This window comes from Lipophrys pholis (assembly GCF_963383615.2).
Source record: "Lipophrys pholis genome assembly, chromosome: 5".
Classification (NCBI taxonomy): Eukaryota; Metazoa; Chordata; class Actinopteri; order Blenniiformes; family Blenniidae; genus Lipophrys; species Lipophrys pholis.
The window spans coordinates 29,972,485-30,000,035 of record NC_137628.1 but is presented as its reverse complement, the minus strand read 5'-3'; the positions used below and the strand labels follow the sequence as shown (position 1 = coordinate 30,000,035).

Sequence of the window (27,551 nt, the reverse complement as noted above, 5' to 3'; positions counted from 1 at the left end):
GTGTTTTACCAACTTTTCTCTAAAACTACTCACCCTATTGATGATTTGTCATCAAGGACCAATCAATTTGATTTTGGGACGTTAAATGGCTAAATGTTTCAGAATAAATCCCCAAAAACTGAAAAAATGTTTCCATACAAAGCGCATGTGAGAGGCACCTCATGGAGATTAAAGGAGATCAGCGTCGGTTGCCATGGAGACACACAGGAGGGCTGCAGCTGTTAGCCGTCTGCTAGCCCACTGCTAACCCCGCCCCCCCTTCTCCACTCTCAGCCAATCACAGGCCGACTCGCTCTAACGGCGTGTTCAAGGAACACAAAAGAATGGGAACCAACACAACGCCGTCATTTCAGCTGAACACTGCACGGCGGCGTTGGCGAAGGTCTGCGCTCTACCGAGAGCGCGTTGTAGTTCACCATGTCTCTGATTTCTAAAGATGAACTTTCCTCAAACTCGGGTGTTAAAGGGATTCCTGCAGCAGAACCAGGCCCTTCAGTAGGAGGTAGGAACACACTCCCGTGTCCTGGATTTCCAACCGATGAATGAACTCATTTCTGCAGCGTCTCAGGGGCAGCGGCTGGGGTGTGAGGGACTGTCACTATGGCTGCTGAATGTGACAAAAATACCTTTAGAAGTAGGACGTGCTTTTCATGGTGAACTAGAAATGTGTTGGGCGGGTTGGCCTGGCTGTGTGGAGTTTGCATGTTCTCCCTGCTTGGGATTTATTTCTTCAGTTCAGGTGTCTCCAGGTATGGGGACGATTAGTCCTGTTGGAAAACCGGTAGGAAGTGAATTGTGCAGAATATGACCCTTTAGATTATCCACCAGGATTCATCTGCTGCCCCGGCTGAATTGACACATAATGAGTGAGCCCACTTTAGAAAAACCAGGTGATCGTGTGAAAATGATTTCTACAAAAGTGATGAAATCAAAAGTCCTGACCACAGTCGTGACCCACTCACACAAGCACTGAGCCAGGGTCACCCACTATGCCTTTCTCTCCACAGAGAATACAGCGTTGTGAGGGAGACTGCAGTCATAAGGCAGATCATTAAGTAGGCTGTTAAGAAGTGTGCCTTTGTGCCGTGGGGGGATAAAATAGATCTTCCAGAAGTTTCACTGAACTGAAGCAGAAACCACAGAAAACACAATGAAGAAAGAAGCTTTTTTTTCCACACAGAAAAGACTTCTTCTTACTTCTGACTTCACTTTGATGAATACACATCAACAGTTGGGCTGCGTTCCACATTTTCACACCGTTGGAGATTATCAGCTGAGAAACGTCGAGCACTGATAAGGTGGGAGTGGGAACATTTACTGGATCAGCCTGAAACAACCATATACAACACACAGAAACCCTGGGACCTGGTGAAGTGCAAGAGTTCACCGCAAGTACATGGACTCCTTTCTTTGCTTCATAAGGACATTTTTCATAGCGAGTACTATCCAGATAAATCTAATTATGCGATATGGAGCACATGAAATCTAATTATCAGGCAAACTTGCATCGCTCTTGTCAAATAGAGTCGTACTGTTGTGCTGAACGCCTCATGGTTTGGCCGTGGTCAAGCAACAAGGCAAAACATTGGGGGGGTGTTGGCCAGTGTGTGTGTGTGTGTGTGTGTGTGTGTGTGTGTGTGTGTGTGTGTGTGTGTGTGTGTGTGTGTGTGTGTGTGTGTGTGTGTGTGTGTGTGTGTGTGTGTGTGTGTGTGTGTATTATCCATTACACAATCCGAGGAAACAGACGGATTCAATCTGTCAGAGTCTGTCTGGATGAGGTCATTATGCATGAAGCAGAACTGCTGCAGCCCCATCACACCAGCACACACACACACACACACACACACACACACACACACACACACACACACACACACACACACACACACACACACACACACACACACACACACACACACACACACACACACACACACACACACACACCAAGTGTCACAGACTCAAACGAGCTTCCATGGTAACACCAAACAAACAGTCCGGGCATTAAATGACCACACCCCTGCAGAAAAAGAGGGAGAGACTGAGAGAGGAAAAGAAAATAACACATGAAAGTCAAATAGAAAGTTAGAGCGGAAATGAAGAACAACACAAAACTGCTTTATGTATTTCTAATGTGCTTTTCATAGTCGAGACATTCAGCAAACATGACCCGCCCTGAGTAGACGAGTAGACCCTCTCATCAGGAGTTTATCACTCCCCATCACGTAGAACATTCCTAAACTGTTTTAAAGCTCCCTGCTTAACCGAGCATTCACATCCCGGCATCACAACTGGAACCACATTCTCTTGTTTAGTCCTTCCCAAAGCTTTGATTTCACAAGAGGGGAGAGGATTTGCATCCCACAGGCTTTTCATGGTTTTCTTCCAGGCAGGCCAAAGACAGAGGCCACACATCAAACCCGCCTCCCAAAAGGCATTTTCACTCCACTTCAAACGGCGAGAACATGAAGCGCCGCGACAATAGACATGGAGCTCAGTATCAAAGTCAAGGCCGGTTACTGAAGCGGAGCTGCGCCCAAGTTCGTCCGGGGTTGAAGACACCCACATCCAGGATAAAAAGACTCTGACATGTAGATGTTTTGTTGGCTGGTGAAAACGAAAATCCTTGACCACTTGGACTCTTGGCATTTTCCCATGGCTTGTAGAATCCATCATGGAATCATAAAACATGTGACCCTGCTGCTGCTGGTCAAAGGGGATCAGCCACGGTCACCACAGGTAGACTAACATGACACTCACAGCAGCAGCTCACTGTTTATTTACACCGTTTAAAGAAAATCACTTTTAAAGCTTGAATTATTTTACAAAATTAAATAAAATACTTCATTGTTGTTATGAAATGTGGGAATAATAAATCATCACAGGCAAACTGTCTTCTTGTGGGAAACTCTTCGACATTTAAAAGATAATCCTGAACTCTAATATGAGTTTCTATCTTGCATGAACACACTGAAGAGCAGAGCAATAAAGACCAACGGCACCGACAGCGTTCCCAAGCAACTAATGTCACTAAAGTATGGAGGCAGAAGATGCAACACCATTTCTAAATGTGACTATCAAGACTTTCTAATGCTGAACTGAAACGTTAATGCATCAGGGTGAAAATGTCTCTTTCTTTATGTCCCTCTTAGTCATGAAGTTTTATTCATATTCAGTGTTACAACGGCCCAATCAGCAGTATTTACTCCGGTTGCCGTGTCGGGTCGTCCCAGAATCACTTGTGAATTGTTTTTTATAAAGATTCTGTGATGAAGCAACAGTAACATTAGTGTTTTTAAGGCTCCAGGATAAATGTGATGATGCCACTAACGTATCCAGCGGCTTTCCTCAGGTGACAATGTGAATTATACGTCTCACCAAATACACCGCGGTGCTGTGATCCCTCCTCGCTTCACTTTGGACAAGTTATCACAGCCAGCCTATCAGTGAAGTTAAATTTGTCTCCAGCTTGCTGATTGGTTCCCACCCACTCACCGACTACTGGCATGAGGTGTAAGTGGAATCCGCTTCTTCTCTCACCCTTCACCACCAGCGCTATTCACACAGGTAAGCATGAATTGTCAGGGATCGCGATGAGGTTGCAAAACTTTCCTAAAAGAACTTTTTCAAACTAGAAATAGTTTTGGAAAAGTTTTTTTGCAATTTCTGGACTCCCAGTCCAGATTCCTTTGGGACTTGGAGGTTTTATTTTGACAGTCACCGTAACAACAATCCAACTTGCTAATGTTCACAGCGTGTCGTTCTCTGCATGCATATGTGTGTGTGGTTTTATTGCAAGAACAACCAACAGCGCCAACCCGTGGCCCATCATGCTAACTACACCGTTTTCAGTGTTCAGCAGTTTTCAAAACGTTTTTCCGTGTAAACGCAAAAAAACTCATCTGAAACAAAAACGCAAAACAATGAATTTTCACTTTTACACACACACACACACACACACACACACACACACACACACACACACACACACACACACACACACACACACACACACACACACACACACACACACACACACACACACACACACACACACACACGTCTGACATGTGGCGACAGAAAAGCAACGAGACCATTGGATCATTAACTAATCAAGTTAGTAGTCAAACTGGATCAGTGGCCTTTTAGCTGATTATCCGACAAACTGTATCCGGGTTTTAGAAAGATTAAGCATTTAGAACAAAAGATAAGGTACAATTAACTTTAAGTCCTAAAAGCTGCTGGATGCCTTTCTGAATACTGGCGTGAACCCACATAGACCTGGGATCACATGGTGGTCTCCACACGCTGGAGGTCTGCCAGAAGCTCTGATGAGCTTTGTTTTATTTGAAAGAGAATCTCTGCACGGCTCTGCCACAACAGGAAAGAGAACAGTGTTCTTCTCCCTGAGTCCCGGTCACTGCGCTGTGACCCCCCCGTCCATCACAGCTGACCGCTCGATAGTGTGGCGTCACGTGGAAAAAGAGCCTCCCGTGTCAGTCAGCGAGTCCCTCTGCGTTTCCGGGCCTGCCGAGCTCCAGCCTGAGAGGCCGCGACGTGAAATCATACACAGCGTCCATCACGGAGATCAGAGTGGCAACAAGTGAAGCAGACCAGGGTCAAACATCTTCCAGCACAGGCCCTCAAGGTCCTTCGTTGTCCCGCCAGCTCTTCAATCACAGTGACTGATGCAGTGGGAAGTAAAACAAACAGCAGAAAATAAGAGAATATGTTCTGTAAGGAGGAGATGTGCTGTCTTTTTTTTTTTTTACAGTCGCTGTTTGTACTAAAACGACAGCAGCAGAAAAAAAAGCACTTTTGTCTAATATTACAAATATTTCTCTTTTATTTAAAAGTTACTGTAATTTCAGGACTATTGAGCGCACCTAAATATAAGCCACACCCACCAAATTTAAAAAGAAAAGAAGAAAACAAAAGAAAGGTCGGCATTACGTGATGCACCTGAACGCATCACCCCTGTCTCGTTGACATGGAGCTCGTTAACCCGTAAAAATCCATAAATTAGTCACGTCGTAGTTTTAGCCGCCGGGTTCAAAGCTTCATTCATTCATCAACAGTGAAGGTTTGATCCAAGTTGGATTTTCCAGTCTGAGCAAACATGATCCCTGCCTGGCATGAAGCCAGAGTTTTATTGTGAAAGGAATAAAGAATTAAATGTTTTTATTATAAGGACTGGCTGTCGCTCGGGTGGTGAAGTGGATCGCCTTTGATTCCCCGAAAGATTCAAGGTTCAATCCTTCATCTCACCTTTTGTGCGTGCGTGTGTGTGTGTGTGTGTGTCAGTGTGTGTGTGTGTGTGTGTGTGTGTAAAGAGTACACTGAGACTGCTCAAGCAGTTAAAATGGTCGACATGAGTAAAGTTCAAAGTCTATAATTCGTTGGAAAGAGTAAATATGAAAGTTTGACAAACGGAACTTATAATCTTCTTCCTTGCACTATTGTGATCAAGTACAACACTGTAGTTCAACTAAAAACATTCCTGTTTTGCTGCTCTTGTTGATGACTGTTTTTTTAAGTGTTCTTATTGATTTTACTGTTTTTAAAATGTTTTAAATTGCTGCTTTTAGCCGATATTGTTTTAAGGACTTTGAGATTCACAAATTAGAAGTGCAATAAAAATAAAATGCCTTATTATTTTTATTATTACTATGATAATAATAATAATAATAATAATAATAATAATAATAATAATAATAATAATAATAATAATAATTATTATTATTATTATTATTATTATTATTATTTCCAAAGGAAAACACATTTGAAGACAAATGGAAAAAATGAGGTATTACAAAGCATTGGAATCGAACAATAGAAAAAGAAATCACTAATACTGCATGACTCTCTGAGCTTGTTAAGCACAAACAAAAGTACCATTAAATATGAATTCTAAGGCTTTGAGGTGTGAAGTTTCTACCCACAGACTGAAATCAGCTCGTTAATAAATCACTGTGAACATGGTAAATTAGTATAGTTGCGGTTTGTGTAAATCGAGGTCTGGGTTTAAGCAGCCGTCTCTTAAAGTCTCGGGGGAGAGTGAGACGCATCATGGCGCTGCTGCAGAGCTGCTCGGGGAACGTCATGCCTAAACACTCCGGTATTCCCAGAGCGACCGCTGATCGTCCGTCTTCATCTCTCTCAGCTTATCGCTGTTATTTTCCGGCTGCCCACATGTGAGTGACCTGCAGCCTCTCCGTCACCCTTACACACACACACACACACACACACACACACACACACACACACACACACACACACACACACACACACACACACACACACACACACACACACGTGCAGAGGAAGGACACGTTTCCTGTCAGGATGTGGGGGTCCGTTAAGGGGGACGGTGACTCGGAGCCACTTTCTGTTGAAACGGGGAGCATCAGTTATCAGTTATCAGTTATCTTGTCTGTAAAAGTCCAGAATCCTCTGAAACAGTCAGCAAGAACCCTTCAATTCTTCTCCAGCATCTAAGAGTTTTCAGGCTCAAACTGTGGAAGGTCGTTGACTGGAGGAGGAACCCGGATAAAGACGAGTCTCAGCATCACTCACACTCCACGGTCACAGTCGAGGTCCACTGCTCAAAGGGACTCCAAGTAATGAGACCACCAGGGAAGGAGAAAATGACTTCAGAGCTGGGGCCTCATGGATGCCCCTTCCTCTTTTCCTCCTCCTCCTCTTCCTCTTCTCCACTTATTCACATCATTTCCGCGCCACTCTCCCACACATGTCCACTTGAAATTTGATTTTGAAGAAATCATTGGCATCATTGCTCATAATAGAAAGAACATATCGAGAATAAAGAAACAACTTCTAGTAGTGCTGTCAAACATGTGGGCTGAAAATACCCTGTTGGAAACTTTAGACAGTATTCCAAAGAGGTTTTTTTTTCCCATTAGAGGAAATGTTAATCTTCCACTGTGGGCTGCTGTGGTAACAACACAGTAGCTGCATTTACATCTGTTTTCTGACCAATCAAATCGTCCCATTTACAAGAACAGTGAATAAAGTGATCAGATGGATGTATGGGTGCATATACACCAAGATTATACACTTTCTTTTCTTACCTAGAAGCCCACCAGTATTGAATATGAATTTGTTACTTTGATTAATGAAGCATCTTTTGAAACTGTAAAACCAAGGAAATGCTCCAACTGTTCAGAGTTTGATCGGGAAGAGAGAAATAAATGTTTGAAAGCAAGTAAAGTTTCACGTATAGTGAAGTTATATGACAGCAGTGAGGATAATAAGAGATCTACTCAGGAGACAGGATTAAACAAGTGAGCCTGTTTGGAGTAAGGGTTGGCATCAAACTGCTCATTTTGGGTTTAATTTCTGTTCTGATCAGGATTCTATTTCTTTTATTTTCTCCATGTAAACACATGATGAGAATTTGCCTACTTGAGATCAAATGGGGCTGAATCAAGACCCCGGAAATGAAGCGAGTCCCAAACCCCTGACTTAGTGGGAACATGAATGAAAACATTCCTGAGTAGCAGTCGGGGGAAACCTCACACTTCCTACTCTCAGACTCATTTCCTAAGTTTTCTGTGGCAGAAGCCCACAGGTGAGGTGGAAGAAAGACAAAGCTTTAGCCACCTGGGCACAATTATACCAAGATGAATTGTTCGTGAGTTCGTTTTAGAGGGACGATGCTAAAAATGGGGGTTTAGCTTCACGAGACAAAACACAAACGCCTTGGCAGTGGCTTCCAGTGCCGTGAGTGTGGACGAGTGTCTCTGTCCGTCTTTGTCCGACAGCCCAGCTGTTTCCTCACACGCCCTCCACATTCCCACTTTACACACCAGTTCACGCACAGACTGCAAACCCGTCCCTGCCAGGAAGAGCTTAAAGGATCCCGAACGAAGAGCAGAGTATTCATTTGCCATCTCATTGTTCCTGCGTGAATCACACTCCTCACAGAGGCCCAGAGCAGCGACGCAATCAGGAAGGAAAACGTTGTAGGTCCGGGGGAACCGGGCGACGACCGCCACAGCCGGGCGCAGGTTTCACTCAGAGGAAACTCCATCCCTCCCCCAAAGAAACAAACTGTACTGGACACTTTGGGAAACCATCAATCCTGTTCTTTATCAAAACTAGCGTCACAACAATATACAAGACAGATAAAATGAGTAATTCCTCTTGCTGCCGTACAGCAAAGGCTCGTGTCATGAAACTGTCAGTGACACGGCTGGTAATTCTTGATTGTTCAATTGCTTCTCTTCATTTCATTTGTCATCAGATGTTAAATCCAAATGCAAAGTGCAGAAGCAGCAGATGAGAACCTCGACCCGAATACGACGACAATAATGAGCTGAAGGCTCATTTCTCACATCTTCTCATCTGGAAGTTAAGGCTCCGTTTACGCGACGTTTTCCAGAGAAATGAGAAAACTTTTGTTGTGTTTTGGGCGTCTCTTCACACGACAACTGAGTTTGGAGCCACGGAAAAATTTTACGTTGGATTTAACACAAAAACATTGTGTTTTCACTAAAAGCTCATCATATGAAGGAGATCGAAATTAAAGTGACTTCAAAGCAGGTTAAGGACGTTCAAGAATGACATCATCTATATTCATAGTTTATGTGAAAAAACAAACAGTCAAATTGATACATTTGAGAGAACTTACAGAGGAACCCCTGCAGAAGTCCAGAGAACTTCTGGCATCATTTATGTCAGATTGATGCGATGAGGGGCTACAAAGGGCAGGTTAAGTTAATCTACAGCAAACTTTATCAAAGTCCATCTCCATGTCATTCCTGCTACAGTTTAGAAAGTTAAAGTTCAAATTTCTCCCATCGGGAGCTTAAATCAGCCTCAGAAAAACACAGATCACATTGTTGTATCGGTACCGTGAAACTTCAAAAAAAACTAATTATCAATTATTGACATAAATAGAAATCGATAAAAACGCTGAGGGATTGAAGTTTCCATGCCGGCCGTCTCCTTCCATCTAGTCAGCATCTTCAGGATTAGATGATTCCAGCAGCACATTGTCAGCATGACGTTTGAGGGATTATCTTTTATAACGGTGATACTTAGAAGTTTGCAGAGTTTCCTTATAATAAAGAATAATGATATCACACCACCAAACATCACCATCAGCTCCGAGCCGCTCGTCTGGGAATTTTACACGGTTGTGATAAAACAGTCAGTCTGAGCTGAGAAGAAGAGAAGCCGCTGCTTTAAAGGAGGAAGAAGAGCGATTTTTTATTTCCAGTACATGAGTCCTGAGAATGTTTCACATTATCAATCTATACAGTGTCAAACCAAACCTAACGTTCAAGGCTGAAGGAAAAGTCTCCGCACATGAACCTGACGTCCTGCAACCCACTCTAATCTTTTACTGGACGGCTCGGCTCACGTTTGAAGAGAAAATTCACAGTTTCAGCTACGAGCGTGGAGATACGGGAAACGGGCGTCAGCCTCATAAAGCCTGAGGAGACGCCACACATTTCTGTCCAAAGATGAATCAGACTGTCAAATATTCAGATTGAATAACAGGCTGATTCTCTCAGTCTCCAGCACTCAGGAATGCAGCTGACCAAAGTACCCATGTCAAGTCAGCTTTGCAGACGTACCACTTAATGACCTCAGTTGGCATCACAGACTTGTAATTCCACCCCTGGATCCATGTCAGCGGGCCACCGCCTTTGGTGAGGGGAAACGTAGGATCTTGAGTTACGGCTTAATTAGCGGGCGATTTGTCGGCGGGGCAGGTAAACGAGGAGCGGGGATCACAGAGGGGCCGCATTGCTCTGTCAGTTTCAATTAGAACTGATCAAACACAGGAAACTAGACAGGATTACCTTCTTGTGTTGGAGAAAGATAAAAAAAAAAAAAAAGACAAACATAGATGGGGAGTGACCCCACTGAAGACCTGTTGCTGCGATGTGCTGGCCAAGGGGAGGACTGGCCATACCGCGGCTATAGATTCCACTACTCCCTTCTTACTCTGTCCTCCTGAACAGACGGTATTAAAACTCCTCTTTCATTCCCTCCTCCACTGGTGTCTGCACTATCTTCTCGTGCATCACCACTGGTGATCGTGCAAAACCACAGATAGACAGCTGGAGGCGCAAGGCGGCGGCTGGTCCTCGATATACGTATTCCTGCAGTAAAGACCTGCAACCTACAGCTGTGGAGCTGCATGTGTTTGTTTTACTTTTCAAAGAGACGATCACCAGGGGAGGTTTATATAATAAGGAAAAAGCCCTAATAGATGCACACCAATACAATCTGGTCCATTCTCTGCACCTCTGGCCTAATTTACACTGAGCTACTTCACTTTATGTTGATATTTTTTTTTACATTTCTATTATTTACATATAATGTAGATAATCTTTATTCTTATTTTATTTCAAGACTTATTATTGTTTATAATGTTTCTTTTTGAAAATTGCTTATTTGGCATATTTGGCATGTTAATTGAACTGAATGTCCTTTTTTTAACACCATTCGGGATGAGAAGTGAATTTCATTGTACAAGCGTCTAAAAGTAACCTGAAAGTAAAAAAAAGTATGAATGTGCAGTGGCAATAAAGATTTATCTAATCTAAATAATAAATAAAGTTTCATCATTCAAAATATGGGTCACATCCTGCAACGCTAAATGTCAGACAACGTTCCCTGCAGGTGATTCTGAGCTGCAAACTTCCACTTTCAGTGAGACGACCTTGGATAAATCCAAATAGAGAATGTATTCAATTAATTTGGACAAATGCAAAAATACATTTTCACCCTTTTTTGCTGGCTGCACGTTATATTTGAATTAAAAATGGCTGATTCATATTTGTTATTTCATTAAAAAAGATTTTCACCAAATATTCCTGTGTAGCTCCGTCCTTCTTCTATATCATTTTATCCGCCTTGACTCGGCACTGGAGCCGATCACAGCTCAATATTGATGAAGGCAGGATGGACTCGGTGCAGATGGTCCATCACATTCACACCTGAGAGTCACCAGTAAACCCCAGACTCGTGTTTTGACAGACAGAGTTGACTTTATTTTAGCTGTTAAATGTTTTGAAGCTGGATATAAACTGGCGGGATGGAAAAAGACCTCCTGGTATCACTGACATCATGTGCTGAACAGAGAATCCTCTCTAGAAAAGAAAGAAAGGCTCTTTAAAGTTGAGGCGGCGACTTGATGTTGTTTGCAAGCCTCTTGATGGAACCTACATTTCAGTTTTTTATCAGACAGTGCCAGTTCCCCTGAGGCACGACTTTGCACCAGCATCACTTTGGAGCTCGACTCTGTTTAACCGATCAAAAGTGAAAACACCCGCCAGCACAGTGGGGCCGGCCGGGTGTTTGAAGACATGAGGGGATCTTTCCACATTTAAAATGAGAGCTGGGCTGATTTATGGCTGGTCGGTGGGCGGAGCAAGCCTGACCATGTGGTGAACGTGGAAGAAGGAAGTCATGACAGAAAATGAGACGCGGTCTGAGTCTCTTTTTAACAACCCACTGGGTTCCTGTATATGGATTTACCAGAGGACAATGGCAAGGGGTGACCACTGCAAAGTGTGCAGTTGGAAATGATCCGACTGCAGGAATGACACACACAAAAAATGTTTATATTAATGATTCTAAAAATATTAAACTGTCTAAGAGAAAAAACTTCTAAAAAATTCACAAAAAATGAAGTTATTAAAGACAGCTCCTGTATGAATAACCTGCCCTTTTCATCTAAATATGAATGTGTCAGGTCCGTTTATTTACTACATTGATTGTACCTGTCATGATGCTCTTATAGTCTGCAGCAGAATTAACATTCACTACTGGAGTTCAAGATGACAATAAAAGGAAGGACATACATTTATATATTTCTACTCAAACACTGAAGAAAAAAAAAAGGTGATGCAAATTGCAGTTAAAGCCACAAACAGTCGTGTCAGGGGCCTGAGTGAAGAGTTTACACTGGATGAAGGGCCGGGCTTTAAGCTGACCGCTTCTTATTGCATGCAAGAAAGAAAAAAGTGCTGAAATGTCCACATCTTGGTTAAAAAAAAAACACAAAACAAACAAAAAATCTGAAATTTGAATTTGAACTTTGAGTGACATTTGTACATCTGCAGGTTTTCTGGAGCCGTTTGTTGATTTCCCTTGACTTTTCAAATGAAATCCAGTTGGGCTCCATCAGACTGACTGAATATCTTATAAATATCTTTCTACAGTGAAGAGGTATGAAGGATGTGTTGATATATCATGCAGCCTTGGTAGGCTGAACATCCTCATAGGCACAGAAACTCCTCAGATATTCGACAAAAGGAGCAAAGCGTCATGGTTTTATTTGATTAAACTCTAAAGATAAATGAACTAATTTGGCTGACATACAACCAGAACTGAAAAATATTGTTCAGACCCAGAAGCTTTTAATTATTAGGTATTAGGAGTCCTTCCATCCTTCAAGAGTAGAAGACACACGTAAGTCCACATAATCCCCATTTCTTTTGACAAAACCTCAAAGTAAAGTCGACACACCTGCTGCATGCTGCTAATTCTCAGACGCTGGATTGAAACTGTAAAGTGAAACCAAAGCCACATAAAGAAGGAGGAATCAAGCTCAATGTCTTTTTATACGCATCTCAGGATCTCTTTGATCGTCCGTTTTGGTGCCTCTTTTGCAGTAATTAGTTTTTTTTGTCTCCAGGCCTCTTTGTCTGCGCTCTCCTCTGTGTGAATCCATCCATCTCTAATCCTCGTCCTGTACGGCTCAATGGAACCTCAGCAAGTTCATTTGTCCAGCTCTTTGTTTGGCGTCCAGTAGAGGGTGTCTCCCTCAGCAACCCTCCGCTCTCTCTCTCTCTCTCTCTATTCACCCCTTCATCCAGCATTTCCCTCTTTAAACCACTTCCTCTCTCTCTCTCTCTCCTTCCACCTTGAGCTTCTCCACCCTCCTGCTGTCCTCTGCTCACTCACTCCTTCACCTGGCTTTCATCTCCTTCACCCCCCCCAGAGGAGGACAGTGCAGCGTCCTGGCAGCCCTCCATCCTCCATCCTCCCGCCCCGCTGGAAAAATAAACAAGAGTCCACATGTTCCCCAGGAATTTTAATGACTTCCATAACTGGAGCTACTTTACCTGCCAGACTGTCGGCAGCGGCGGGAAGCGGCGGACTCTGAATGAGCCACTTCAGATGAGGAACTGATGAGGTATTATCCTTTGAAGCAGCCGAGCCAGAGACCCGAGGGACGGGTCATCGTGGATATGAGCTCACAGATTCACGGGGAAGAGGATGACAGCACGACGTCACATTCGCTGTGACTTGCACACAGAACTTGATCTATACTGAGCAGGAGTAGAGGAGGACCTGGAACGCCCCCCCAGCTGGTTCGCTGGAGCTCCACGACCGGTACCGCCTCGACATGGTGACTATATGTGCAGTAAACATGCTGGCTGACATCCATCTACACCTCTCTAGTCTTCTTATTAGTCCAGAACTAAAACTCACCATAAACCCTTTAAAGGTCTCACTCTGACTCTCATGACCGACCAGAAAACCCAGCAGCAGTTCTACTTGTCCTCGTGTACCGTCCTCCTGGACCATACTCTGAATTTCTGTCTTAATTCTACTTTAGTTCTGAGCTCAGATAAAGTCATTATAGTGGGAAACTTTAACATTCATGTAAATGTTGACATTGCATTTAGTTTATTACTGGACACAATTAGATTTTCACAGAAGGTGAATGAACCCACTCAGTACTGACATTGATCAATTAATAGTTCTTCCCCACAACCCTCTGTTGTCAGATCACCTCCTGATATCATTTGAATTTACATTAACGGGCTTTATAGCACCACTGTCACACCATTAGCCTGAGTTTTGTGACGTTTCATTTCATCATGACCAACATTAGGTGATGGAGAGAAATCCCTGCAACCTGATCTTGTGAATATTTCCGTGTTGTGGAAGCCAGTATCCCAGTCCAGCAGTCAGGAGGGGAAGTATGAAAGGTTGGAGCCTATCGAACCCTGGAAGTATCAGCCCCTCCTGCTCTGCTCTGCAGGTTCTTGTTAGAACTCTGATAACGGTCTTTAATGATTTGTGGAGAAATGTGAGAGTGTGACGAGGACCTCAGATCTGGCAAAGCCGACTCTTGATTAATTTTATGACACTGAAGACAGCCTGTCAGCCATGTTTGTCTTTTTGTAAAAGCTTTATTGGTTATGGCCTCATTGTAAAAAATATTTTAGCTTCAAGCTGAATGTGTGTGTGTGTGTGTGTGTGTGTGTGTGTGTGTGTGTGTGTGTGTGTGTGTGTGTGTGTGTGCGTGCGTGTGTGTGTGTGTGTGAAAGAACCTGATTCTAAAACTTGTGATGGAAGCGCAGCAGGTCTCCCTGGGAGTGATTTGTGTGGGATGATCTCCAATCTGCACTTCCAGTGTGAGAAACGCTGCAGCTCTGTCGTCCCCGGAGAGGATGGGTGTCAGGTGATAAAACTCTTGTTGAGGTGTATTTTAAAGGGGCCATGACCCCAGAGACTGTCAGGTCGCAGAGCAGAGACCTGAGCCGGGTGGAGATGAGGGGGTGATGGAGGTCTGTGTCGAGGGCCAAGGAGGGGCAATAAATCTGTGGCTGTCAGGCTGTACACTAAGACCTGCTTAAAAACGTGAGAGTAACAGTCCATTTAACTCTCAGACAATTCATTCCGTCACCACATGAACCACCAGACATTTTAACTGTATTAATATTTCAAATTCACAGCCGATTTCTTTCAAGCATACGGTTTATACTGCATATATCAATTCTCCTTATGCCTGGCCTTTTCTTCACCTTCATTAGCAGCGCATTACGAAATCAGACAATGTGTTTTATTGCAGATGTGTGTGTCAGCAGCAGGGGAACGCCCAGCCCACTGGCAACACCACTGTTTAGATTTCAGGTCTCCAAAGTTATGTTTTTCTTTCCCTTTCAACCCGGACCAGCTGCGGAGGAAATTACACTACAAGGGGAAAACAACAGATATCCATAACATCTCCTCCCACCGACCCACGCACACAACCTACTCATTTGTCCCTTTGTCTGTCCAGAAAAGTGCATTTCTCCGTCTGTACAGCTTCATCTTCTCTCGGCCCCCATGTCTAAATCTGCATTTCTACTCATTTCATCTACAAGACTGTGACCCTCAACCCGTGAAATCCATACCTTTCTCTGACTTTCACAAACTCAGGAAGCTCAAATACCCATGCAGGTTTGGTTTCTCACTCCTGTTCCCCTTTCAAGCTCCATCCATTCTCACGCACAAAGAATGTGTGATGTATTCTCCACCTTCGAGCTCACGGTGATTTGCACACTGGAGTCACCAAACTCCCCAAAATATGTGATAATTCAGCTTCAATGCTTCAATAGTGAAAAGATTCCCATCACCTCATGGGCAAAATGGGCTTTTGACAGTTTCCTCCAGTGGACAACTATATTCTCCGGTTTTCTTTCCATGTTACCATCTAATCTCCTTTCTGAGAAGGGAGCTGCTGCCATTCCAGGTTTTATAACAAAAACAAAAAGCCTCACTGTTTATCCATCTTTGATACCACTTTATTCAGTTTAGGGTCATTGGTGGGTCGCGTCTGACTGCAACCGACTATGAGAGAGGGAGCGATACACTGAACAGCTCAGCAGTCCATCACAGGACAAACACGGGAGACTCCAGAGGAAAACCTCCTCAGTGGGAACATGCAAACTCCACACAGCAACGCCTCCAGGCCTGGACTTGATCCGCATACTGTATATACTTCTTGCTTTGAGCTAAGAGTGCTCACCACTACAAAACCACAAGGCCCCTAATTTGTTCATTTAAGCTACAAACTGAAAATCAAGCAGTGAAGAGAAACGCTTAACGAGAAAATCCCTTTTTTCATTTTTTCCCCAAAAGCTTTGAACGACAGATGATTTGGGTCCAATTTGCTCAGTAGTGACTTCACCCTCTGTTCTTCTAAGCTTCGCCCAGAAACCAAACAATAGAACTGTGAAAATATTTCAGCGACATTCACCACAAATGATCTGCTAAGAATCAATAAACTCAGAGAATCTCTGTTCCTGCCACTTTAACTTGGTGTAATTACAACAAACTGAAGGTCCTATGCCTGGACTCCAGTCTCACCTGTATGCAGGCTGTGGTAAAAACCTCCCCGCTGTGGTAACTGGGTTTGTGAACAGCCAAACTTCACCACCAGTTCTAGTTCCAGCTCTGAGATCTTCAGGTCCAGTCTGATGCCATTCCCCTGATGGGAGGAGTGGGACGTCAGAGAGGAGACCCTCCTCACTGAGCTCCACTCATATATCCACTCCTGCACTGGAGGAAGCCCGTTCTGGTTTCATAAATGACTTCCAGGCTTCGGTTAGGGGCCAGAAAAAGAAGAAAAGAAGCAAAAAGAGAGGAGAAAGGGGTGAAGCGGGAGCTGGGAGGCGGTGTCTATCACCTCTTCTTCACCAGAGTCAATATTTATCAGGATAGAATAAACTTCTGAAGTAGAAAATAAGTAGAAAGTCACATCCCAGGGAGGTGCAAATCACTTTTGTGTGAAACCCTTTCTTCTCAGAGCTCAAAGTACAGGCTCCCATTGCTTTTCCATCAAAGCTCTTTCATTCTAGCAGATTGAAGAATTATCACTTATTACCTGGCATTTGTTATCAATTACAGTGAAAGTCAACAAGACTTTAAACACAGCAATAGAACACTCATAAAACACCTTTCGGACTGTTTGATTTCCTTTCCCTTACCCTGCTAAGCACACAGAGAACCAAGAAAACCATTGCTTAGACGCTCAGTGGTGGCTTCCTACTCTAGATTACATAGATCTATAGATAGACTAGATCAACTTTACTATCTGATGTTCACACAAGGTGAAGGTCAGCTGGAGTCCAAAGAAACTGTGTCTGCAGTTTGTCCATCTGGAATTTTATTTCAAGTGGAAGCAACAAGACCAATGACGCAGTTCACTAAAAGTTATTTAACAGACCAACATAAACATACTTATGTGTAATAGTGCAGTAGTATTACACTTTGTACTTGTTCCAACACAATTAACTGTATTAACTGTCATTGTTCATCCTCTCTTATTTACCACAACTGTCCTTTAGCTGAATTTTCGAATCCCCAAATGCTGCACAATCATGAACTGATGAAGTATAAGATACAAACTGTGTCGTACGCTGGCTCACTACTGCCACCTTACAGCCAAAGGTGGCACTGCTTAAATTATACATATTCCTCCTTTAAAGATTATAATCATGTAACCTAGAATATATCTTTACACATACTTTTCACAACATTTAAATGGCCTTTGGTATTTATTGGAACTGAGACTAAATGAGCATAAATAAAACAGGTGCAAACAGATGTTCTCCTCCTCTCAAACTGTGAGATCCAATTTTAAAGAGGAGTCATAAAAATAACGTGTTCGCGGAGGGTGAAGACAGGTTCAAAAACCTTTCCCATGAACTCCGACCTGGTCTACAGGAGTCTATAAAGAGTGTCGGAGGGAACGCGACTGGTTTAACCTCACAGGACCCAAATGGTCGTGGTCAAGGCCGACTGGCAGCCCGGAGTCCGAGGAGCCGCAGAGACATTTCAAACGACATCCTGCCATTTTACTGGCATCATCCAGGGGATTATACACCGTCTGCAGCGAGCACAGTTGTCTGTTTTACCCTTCTCCCATAAGTGAATCCAAAAGTAACTGCAGCAGCTGATTAGACGGTGAACCACAGGGCATCCGTCCTGCTTCTTCAGTGGTCTGTTCCAGGAACCTGATCAAGCATCATGTCTGTAATGTGATTAAACATCTGAGGCAGACAATGTCAACTAATCACAAGATCGTAATATAAGCCTGGAGGAAACTGAGGATCGGTTTGCTTGGTCCGTGTACAAATCAAAGTCTGAAAGACTCAAAAGCTTCCAACATGAAAATGATGAGAAGAAGAAAAAACCTTCCTGGTTCAAAGTCGTCCAGAAACGATCACAGTCAGTTTGAGCTGAATGTGCACCTGCATTAAAGCTGAGACCCGTGAAGCCTTTTTTCAGCGAGGCCCCTCTGCACACCACCCCGGTCAAATACATTTGGTTTAACTTAGAGATGCAGCACAGCTTCAATCAGATCCAATTTACAATCGTCCCAAAAATAAAAGTTGAAAGCTTTACCCACCCAGGTTGTTTTTTTGTTTAAAGCTTAGCGAGCAAACACCCAACAGAGTCTGACTGTATCGTGATACAAACAATTAAGCATTCATTTGGAAAAATAGTAAAGATATCAACCACAAAAAAACCACACAGACAGAAACGGATTGGAGCTGAGCGAAGACTTTGTTAAAAGTAAAATGAAGTTCAGCCGAGTGACGTCAGCTGGAAAGCAAAGCATGCTGCATGACATGATTGTTGGAAGGCTGGCCAAGCTACACACACACACACACACACACACACACACACACACACACACACACACACACACACACACACACACACACACACACACACACACACACACACACACACACACACACACACACACACACACACACACACACACACACACAGCTTCATCCCTCCTAAAGTGGAAACAGAAGGAGAGGAACTGTGGAGGTTGGGAGGTCACCGGGGTTGATTAAGACGCAGAGATCTGTGTTCTCCAGCTCGAGGATGAAGCGACACTAAATTCTTCTGGCCCCTAAATGCTCTCAAGCCACATTTTTCAACGGCTGTAAGTCACATGCAAGACAGAGTGATTCGTCCTAATTTACAGGAAAGACATATCTCAAAACTCTCACCCCTTTGCAGACGCGTGGCGCTAAAAAGAAAGAAATCGATTGATCGGCTTGAAGCAGAAGCTTTTCCTTGGAGCAATCCTGAAACAATAACAGAACCTCTGAGGAGGCAAACAAAGCAGGCAGCAAGGGTCCTGTTTTATTGCTTCTCAGCAAAAGAACTCAGGACAAATATTTGATTAGACGTTTCAGGATGGGTAAGAGTAGCGAGGCCATCGCCATGGCAGCGAGCACCGGCCGTACTCTCTCCACATCTCAACTGTTTATTAGAAGGATCAGTTCAGCAAACCAAAAGCCAGCACCCAAAGTTACTGTTTAACAAACTCCTGAAACTCTGTGCAGACATGCAGATGGTTTATCTGCACTGCAGGCTGGATTACACAAAGATTTGGTGCAAACTGAAAGTTGCTCCACCTCTAAAACAATCAGAGGCCAAACAAGACTCAACTTGTTTGATAAACACAGCAGAGAATCATAAAGTGGCAAAAACCTCTGAAAGTAAAATCAAAAAGTCTGTTTGTGACGTTCCTGTTTAACAGCAGACGATGTTCCTTAACTCCAGTCATGCAAAACACCTAAAGCAATATAACTCCAATAAACAGAGTCAACTGGAGGCAGAAAGGAACCAACATCATGAGCAAAAAAACACTCAAACCACAAACTTTCTCATCAGTCCGTCACTTATCGGACCATGAAAGGAGGCCTTTCACTGGGAGGCCCAGAACACGACGTTCAGAAATAGTTCCTAATGTCTCCTTATCAGTGCTCAGCCAACAGTAAACAGACACCTCTGGAAAGACAAATTCACTGGAGCACTTGACTGCATCGGTCCTCCCCTCCCAGAGGAGTTGAAGATACGAGAAGAGAAGCAGCTTTAGAAATCGTTCACCTTAGGCCCCATTGATACGAGTCGGGAGGCTAAACACAGGCAGGAGATCTGCTCTTATCAATGTGGGACAAACGCATAACATCCAGCGTGCCCTGCAAACAGCGAGCACATGAAACCGCCGCCGAGCCAGCAGCATGCTGACACTTGAGAGGGCGGCACCTCTCTAACACACAGAAAACCATCCTGGCCCATTCAAATCTCCAGCTCTATTCTTCTCCACAGTGAAGGAGGGAACAGGGCCTCTGCTTCTTCTTTCAACTTGCTGCTGGTCTCAGTGAAGCTCCCACTCTCGTTCAAAGTTTCCTCATATGGTGGACTCTAGCACGCGTGAAATCGACAGGCAACAACACATGCATCAGGGTTAAAAGTACAAGTTTATCACAGATTCCTGCAGTGGAAGTGTCACAACTGCACAGAAGCAACCGGAGAGTGCAGCAGCGATGCAGACGAGGCTGAACACGGCGTTCATTCAGCCACAGAGAACAGACAGGCACCGGCCAAGAAGGAAGAATCTGCAGAACAAACCTGCAGGAGAGTCCAACACTCCAAACGTTCCTCCTCACCAAACTGCCGCGATCCACCTGCAGTGCAGCGAGTCCTGCGCCTGCACTGCTGCCTCTCTAACACGCCTCTCCCATTCACGCTGAAAACTGTTGCGTCGGCCGCCCCGGATCCTCCTCGCTCCTCCTACTGGAGCGTCTTTCTATTCAGCTGCACTTCTTTCCCCACTGAAGCAGCGAGCAGCTCTGATGTGTTTTCCTCTGGGAGAAAGCACAATGGTCTAACTGCATGGGGCTGCAGAGGAATGGCCGAGCCTGGAGGGGGGTGGGGGGGGGGGGGGGGGGGGGGGGGGGGGGCTGATAGTGGTGGAGGGGCTGAAGAGGGAAAGGGGGAAGGGTGAACCCGATTTAAATGCACACACACACACACACACACACACACACACACACACACACACACACACACACACACACACACACACACACACGGGACGACAGGGTCTTTTGCCCTCAGGGTGCTTCAGTGATCTTTTGTCATCAAAGGTGTTTTTATGTTAATTCCTCATCAGTGATCAAAGTCAAAAATATAGAATTCAAATCTTTGTAATAATGTGGGGGATTTACTATCCTGTGTCTGTTTTCCCCCTTTAAAGTCTCCGATAGAGCCTTCTTCTCCGTTTAAGTCAGCGTCGCTAAATTTCTGTCCGGAGCAAAACACAAAGCTGCTTCTTTCAGCTGTGCCTGACAACACAGCCGTCCCCTTCTTTCCCTCCGCTGACCGGCCCCTCCCTCCCTCCCTCCCTCCCTCCCTCCCTCCCTCCACATTTCTCCACCAAAAGAAATGCGGCGCTTTTCCAATAGCAGCTTAACAGCCTTCCAGTGAGGAATCTCCTGGTGCACAAAAGAGTTTGAAGGAGGATTTGACCAAAAACAAAGAAAGCAGCGAGGTGCTGGTATTTAGAGGAGCGAGGACTTGACATTTAAAAATCAAGAGCAGCAAGCATTTTGAGTTTTTTAAATGCATTAGTTGAGTTTCCACGTGACGATTCACACCCAAACTTAAACCTGGGGATCTAAAGGAAAAGCTTGGGAATTGACTTAGTTATTTTAGTTGTGCATTGAGAGCGGTTGGGTCTATTTAAGAGTGATTTAAAATGGAGGTCGCATAGTGACACTAAATTAACATGTGAAAAGCTCACTCACTGACTTCACGTCGAGGCGTCGAACCATGTAAAATTCAACTGAAGAGCATCTTCACATTCCTGCCCTCCACACTTTCATGCCTTTAAATGAACCTTTCTTCATCAAGCCAGTTCTCCAGCACAGACCTTTCATTGACTCATCGACTGATTGCCTGGAGATTAAACGTCCAATGAAAAAGGAATCGTCTGTGAAATTGATAAATTCCTTTCAGGTCTTTAAAGACAATATAAAAAGCCTCTGGCTGACAGTTCACTCATCTCATCTTGAGGCAAATTGCTGGTGTTGGTAATTTAAGGTCAGTAGGAGCAACAAACAGATCCGAGATGAATTTTTAATTGCTGCTTTGTTGGGAATGTTTCCATTTGGGGAGGGAGAGCTCGGCTTTACAGACGACTCCCACAGAAACAAGGCCCGCGATAATTATAGGAAGCAAAAATACAAGCCAGTTTCAATGGACCTGGCGAGATGCAAGTGAGCCAGCTGATGCCAGATCAATTGTTGGGGCAGAAAGTGGGGGATTAAGGGGAGGTGCAGCCCGTGGAGCTACTGTATACCCAGCTGTCAGTTTGTGAGGGGTTCTCCGTTTCTCGCGGTGGTGACTGTGGTTTTATGTTTGTCGAACTGCGTCCAGGACGAGAGGATCAATCCCTCACCAAGTCTGAACAGGGCAGATCTCCCAGACTGGAAATTATTGCCATGAAGTCTCTGCCGTGCCCAAACTGCAGTGGAATACGAGAAACGCTCAGTCCCATCAGGAATACTTTGCAGCTGACAGCTCGCTCTACATGTTTGTAGAAAAATCCCAAACCTGTCTGTGTCACTAATTCACGCGTGTGCATTTATCATTTTACCCTCAAGAAGAAGTCACGTATCCTCCTGGCGGCCCCTAATTTAAGACTGCATACCTGTCCCAGAATAACCCTCAGCCTCTAACCTCCCACTGCAGCGCTGGGGATAAAGGCCTGCCTAACATTAGCACATAACTGAGTGAAATGTGCAGCTCCGCAGTCTTCATGGGTTAAAAACGGGATGCAAGTCCAGATTATTTATGAGCAGGATTGTGAACTGCAAATGTCTACAATACCTCCCTTAAGGAAGACAGATTCATCTTTGGTGATTATGTAAGTAAAAACATGATGAGCAGTAAATCTACGCTAGTACCTGATTGTGTGCACACATGTACGATCTTTGCAGATGGATCGATGAACTGTACAATGACTGTCTGTCTGTCTGATTCTTGGGTATAATCAGCAGTCGAGTTCACTGTGAAATGGTGCAATATTCATCATCACCCATCAAAACCAAAGGAGTGGCAACAACAACCAGCCAATTGCTGCATCAACAGGAATAAAACAGCTTATCTTTTTTCATTTGGGAGTACTCTTTGTACTCCTTCACAGAACAGCGTGTGCACATGAATCAAACTAAATGGTAAAAAAAACATAGTTTTTCTATCTCGGCTCTAACTCTCGTTGCAGACTGAATCCGCCCATTCTACTTACTGTAAACACAAGAGAATACCTGCACAAGTGCTGACGACAGCCCAAATCCCACAAAAGACCCGGAGGAAGTGCCGGGATTCACCTGCAGCAGCCCGCAGTCGCTGTCTGGCCGCCGTCCAACACTGGAGACAAGGCAAGGCAGCAGAAAGCAGAAGCAAAGACTTCAGATGGGTTAGTTTTGTTTGCTGAATGTCACCAGACTGAGCACAGCACCTGCCAGAACTTTAAAGACCCTCCATAAAAAGTAAAACTACAACCAGGACATGAAGCACAAGGCCACTAGGACCCAAACAAAACCAGGATATCAGGTAAAGCAAGAAACCAGAAAAAACCAAAACGCCATGATGGATTGAACCTTTAATAAATCATTCATGAGGAAACGTCAGTGTCTGTAAATAACTAAACGTGACAAAATGGCCCCAAGATTTGCTGATCTTCCTGATTTTCTCACGTGTTTGTTCAGAGAAATTCAGTTGATGTCCTGAGGCGACCTCCTTCTCCAAGCAGGGGGTCTGGACACGGTCTGTGTGGGGGGGGGCCTTCCTTTAATTCCCCATGTTGACTCCAACACCATGTGACAGCGGTAAACACTGAGTTTCACTAATGAATCCACGTCTGGAACAAGGTCAGGAGGCACTTATTAAGGTCCAAATGTACCCTGTGTGTGGGACTTCAACACAAACCTCATAGTGTGATGCTTTAAAAATATATATATGTAGAGTAATGTGTCAAATTTAAATTCAATTGTGAAGTTCTTAAAATAGTGAGAGAGACATTTTATCTGTAAAAGAAGAGGTGAACGCCCACTGACAACAAGCAAAGAAGAAAGAAGTGATATGAGCCTCACAAAAGCATTAAAGTAATCTAATACTGTCTGTAAAAGTATTAAAATTCAACGTCCCGTTCCAGTGCCGTCTAGAGGGAGCCGTGAAGAACTCAAGGGAATCTTCCGAGGGTCTGGTAGGGGGGGGGGGGGGGGGGGGGGGGGGGGCTGACTCCAGTGGAGACATGGAGGGAGAGATCCAGACAAACACCGTTCACTGCCAAGCATCGTTACATGCAACACCCACTGCACGGCACATTTCCACTGCCGGCTGCCAAAACCACCGACGATCATACGAGATAAAAACAACCTCCTTTAATTCTTTCATGATTCGTCCTGAACTGTAATTTGATTTTAGATGAACTCTCGAGACATAAACGGACGTTTTCTGACAGAAAAGCTGGCGGACAGAGATATTAAAGAATGCAGCTTTGGGGATGAACCGGCTAGTAGAGCGGAGTGATGTTGGGATGGTGCACTACTATGGCCAGTGACATAAAATGTTTTATAGCACATCTGGACCCGGTAAGCAGAGTGAGAGCACAAAGAAGACGGCAACAAGAAGGTGGCAGCCCAGTGGAATCAGATCTTTACGCCGACATGAAGATGATAAAGTAAAAGAGGGTTGATGAGGATTACTGGGTGAAAACAGAAGTTCCTTTATATCTACACAGCATAACCTGTGCCACTAGTTCATCTTTCTAACTGTTACAAAACAAAATCAACGAAGTTCGTGTTAAAAAAAAAAAAGTAAAAGTAACTTCAGGACCAGACTCGTTAAAAACCCTGATTTAGGTGAAAACTTGTCGTTTTTGCATTTTTGCTTCAGTAACGTTCGGCGTTTACAGGCAAAGTTTTGAAAATGATGTCAGTTTATACAGAAACGGAAGAAACACTGAAAACAATGTAGTTAGCATGTTGGGCCACTAGTGGGTGACGTTTGCTTTTGTAATGAAACCACACATACATGCACGCTATAAACATGAACAGGAGAACGCGGACGTTGTTGTGGACAGACGATGAAGCTGGATTGTTATTACCGGCTTGAAAGGAGAAATTTGTCTGAAAAGCTGCAGGTCAGGTTCAACTTTCTCCAGTATAATTATTTTTAAATGTGTCCAGGTTTGTTAATGTTTATAAATATTTATATATGATCATGTTTATTAATGACTGAAAATCTAAGCTTAAAAAAAAGCACAGTTTATTTTGCAATTCTTTTTTTGAGGTTTCTTTCAAATCATTCTAAAAAGCTTTGAAAGATGAATTGATGTGTTGTTTTAAAATACACCTGATATACCTTTTGTTTTCCTAAAATCAGACTAACTGTCATTTCTGGTAAACCAGCAACAAAACACTTTCATTTTCTAAAAGGGACTAAGGAAGCTTCTGCTTGTATTTGTTTACAAGTTATTAAAATAGTCTTAATAAGCGTCTCTATTCAATAGCTGTTTTAAAAAACAATAATTTTCACCACTAGGGGGCTCTCTCAATCTACAAACGGCCAGATTGTTGTAATGTGGTTTATAAACACACGGTATTCAAATGAAGTTAACATTGACTGAAATCGAATACTAATGAAGAGTTTATAACATATTCATATTGCAAGTGTGTGGTTTCAATACCAAAACAACCAACAGCACCCACTAGTGGCCCTACATGAAAACCACATCATTTTCAGCATTTCTGCCGTTTCCGTTTTAACAGACAGTTTTCAAAACGTTGCTGTGTGAACTCAAAACCTTTCTGAAGTGAAACTGTACGTTGTGGTGTTAACGGGGGCTGATGAGCCATAGCATCACATCACAGAGAGGTGACCAGCACATCCTTTCAGTCCAGGCAGTTCCAAAGTGGAGCCTTCATGGGACCACATCCAACCATTAGCCTTGGCCGCCCACCACTTTTCCTTTCTGGGACCATTTTTGACAGATGCTGACCGCTGAGATCCCCACAGGAGCTGCAGGAGGAGACGCTCCGAGGCAGCGATCCGGCCATCACGATGTGGCCCCAGTGAAACTTTTTCTTTCTTCTAACGGGTGATGTGAACGACAATGGCAAATGTCAACGGTCATCATTGTATCGCTGCTCAGTTTGAACGTTAAATAGCAGAAAGGGTCTGGAAAAATGATTCTGACAGAGAAAATTCACATGAACTCCTTCTGACACATATTTTTGTCGTGTTTCCACATTCCATCCTAAAAGCTCATAAATCTCCTGTCTGAAGAGCAACTGCAAGTCGTAAAATGGGACCAGGAGAAAGGTAGGAGAGTGCAGCAACAGACCAGACCGTCTCGCTTTTATGTATCTGCGGTGATTCGGTTTGGCTTCCAGCCAACAACAACATAAAAGAGACAGAAAAGTCTTCAGCGCTTTATCAGTAAGTTATATCACGTTATGAAATCTTCACGAAAAAGACGAGAGGAACTTTCAGTTCTGGGTAACGCAGTTCCTCACGCACAATGGAACAAATGTCTGATGCATGAAAGTTCAAACATCAAACCTCAACGGAGTGAAATAAGAAATAAAAAGGAACAAGCACTGCATTGTTTATGTTTTGTCATCTTCAAGACTGAGCGGACCAATGTCAGGTCATTAAGGTGATAATCTAACAGACCTGACCACCGTCGGGTCACGTCAGCCTCAGAGCGCCGAGCTCCTCATCCTCCCTTTACCCAAACTCTATTTTCTCCTGTAGTGTCATGAGGAGGCGCCGATGAATCAGCCCATTGAGCCGGACAGACGCCTATGTGTGTGTGTGTGTGTGTGTGTGTGTGTGTGTGTGTGTGTGTGTGTGTGTGTGTGTGTGTGTGTGTGTGTGTGTGTGTGTGTGAGTGTGTGTGTGTGTGTGTGTGTGTGTGTGTGTGTGTGTGTGTGTGTGTGTGTGTGTGTGTGTGTGTGTGTGTGTGTGTGTGTGTGAGTGCGGTTCCACTTTCCCAGCCTCACAAAACACAAAGCTGCCGTTTGTTGCCTCTCAGCACCACAGAAGCTCCACCGGAGCTGAAAGTACGACTCGTGTGAGATTTGTACGTTTTGATTTTAACGTCTGAAAGTTCTGTTCGTGCTTCGGCTCGGTTGCTCCACATATAATGTACAGAAACATGCAGATGAGAGGATATAAGTGCGGTCTGTCTGTCCATGTGGTGACGACAAGGCCACATGCGTCTCAACACGACTGCAAACCGAAGAGTATGAATCGTATCAACCATGGCTGTCAAAACACAAACCAAATACAGCGCATGCACACGTCAGGCTTTGGACACACAACCTTGTCCTCGTCCTCGTCCTCTGGCTGCTGTCTCCGGTATGAGTCACCGAGGGGACAGCTGCTATTGATCAGGGAGACACCCTTTGCGATTCTAATTAAAACAGTTTGTAACTACAAATCAGTGTGTGTCAGTCTTAGGAAAGGCCACGTCTGATTAATATCAGCACACATGGTGGGAATCAGTCTGCGTCTGCAGGGAGAGCAGCTGGTCAGAGGACATAACTTCAGAGCTGCTTACTTTCACTAATCTACAGTAAAACATTTATTCAGTGTTTCTAAGTCAACAAACAATTTACCACAACAACATATTGTAATCTCTGCAATGCTGCAGGGTTGGGTTGACTAAAGTCTGCACGCTTAATAGAGTTCCACCCTTTATTAAAACCGTCTCCGCAGCCTGCAGGTTTATATTCCTGTACAACAGCATGATCCCGCCAACAGCTGCTCATCTCTGCAGTGGAAATTGGTGTTAATCAAAACCTCTGTAGTCCAGCAGGTTCTCCAAGTGCTGGATAAACCCAGAGCCAGCGCGGCATGTGTGTCGACTCGTCTTCGAGTGAGCAAGTGGCTGAGACGCAAGCGTT

At 44.1% G+C, this 27,551-nt stretch overlaps 1 protein-coding gene across 7 annotated transcripts in view; it reads right to left on the bottom strand.

Annotated features, from left to right (window-relative positions):
- add3a (adducin 3 (gamma) a) overlaps window positions 1-27,551 on the bottom strand; it is a 96,742-nt gene that overhangs the window by 49,248 nt on the left and 19,943 nt on the right. For 2 of the 7 annotated variants that reach the window (XM_080463514.1, XM_080463513.1), the window contains exon 1: window positions 20,203-20,328. The exons of 3 other annotated variants lie outside the window; for them this stretch is intronic. The gene's annotated coding sequence lies outside the window, so the exon portion shown is untranslated. Of the gene's footprint in view, window positions 1-20,202; window positions 20,441-22,901; window positions 23,005-27,551 lie in introns of those variants that run through there. 2 more of the 7 variants (XM_080463515.1, XM_080463519.1) reach the window with 2 other exon arrangements.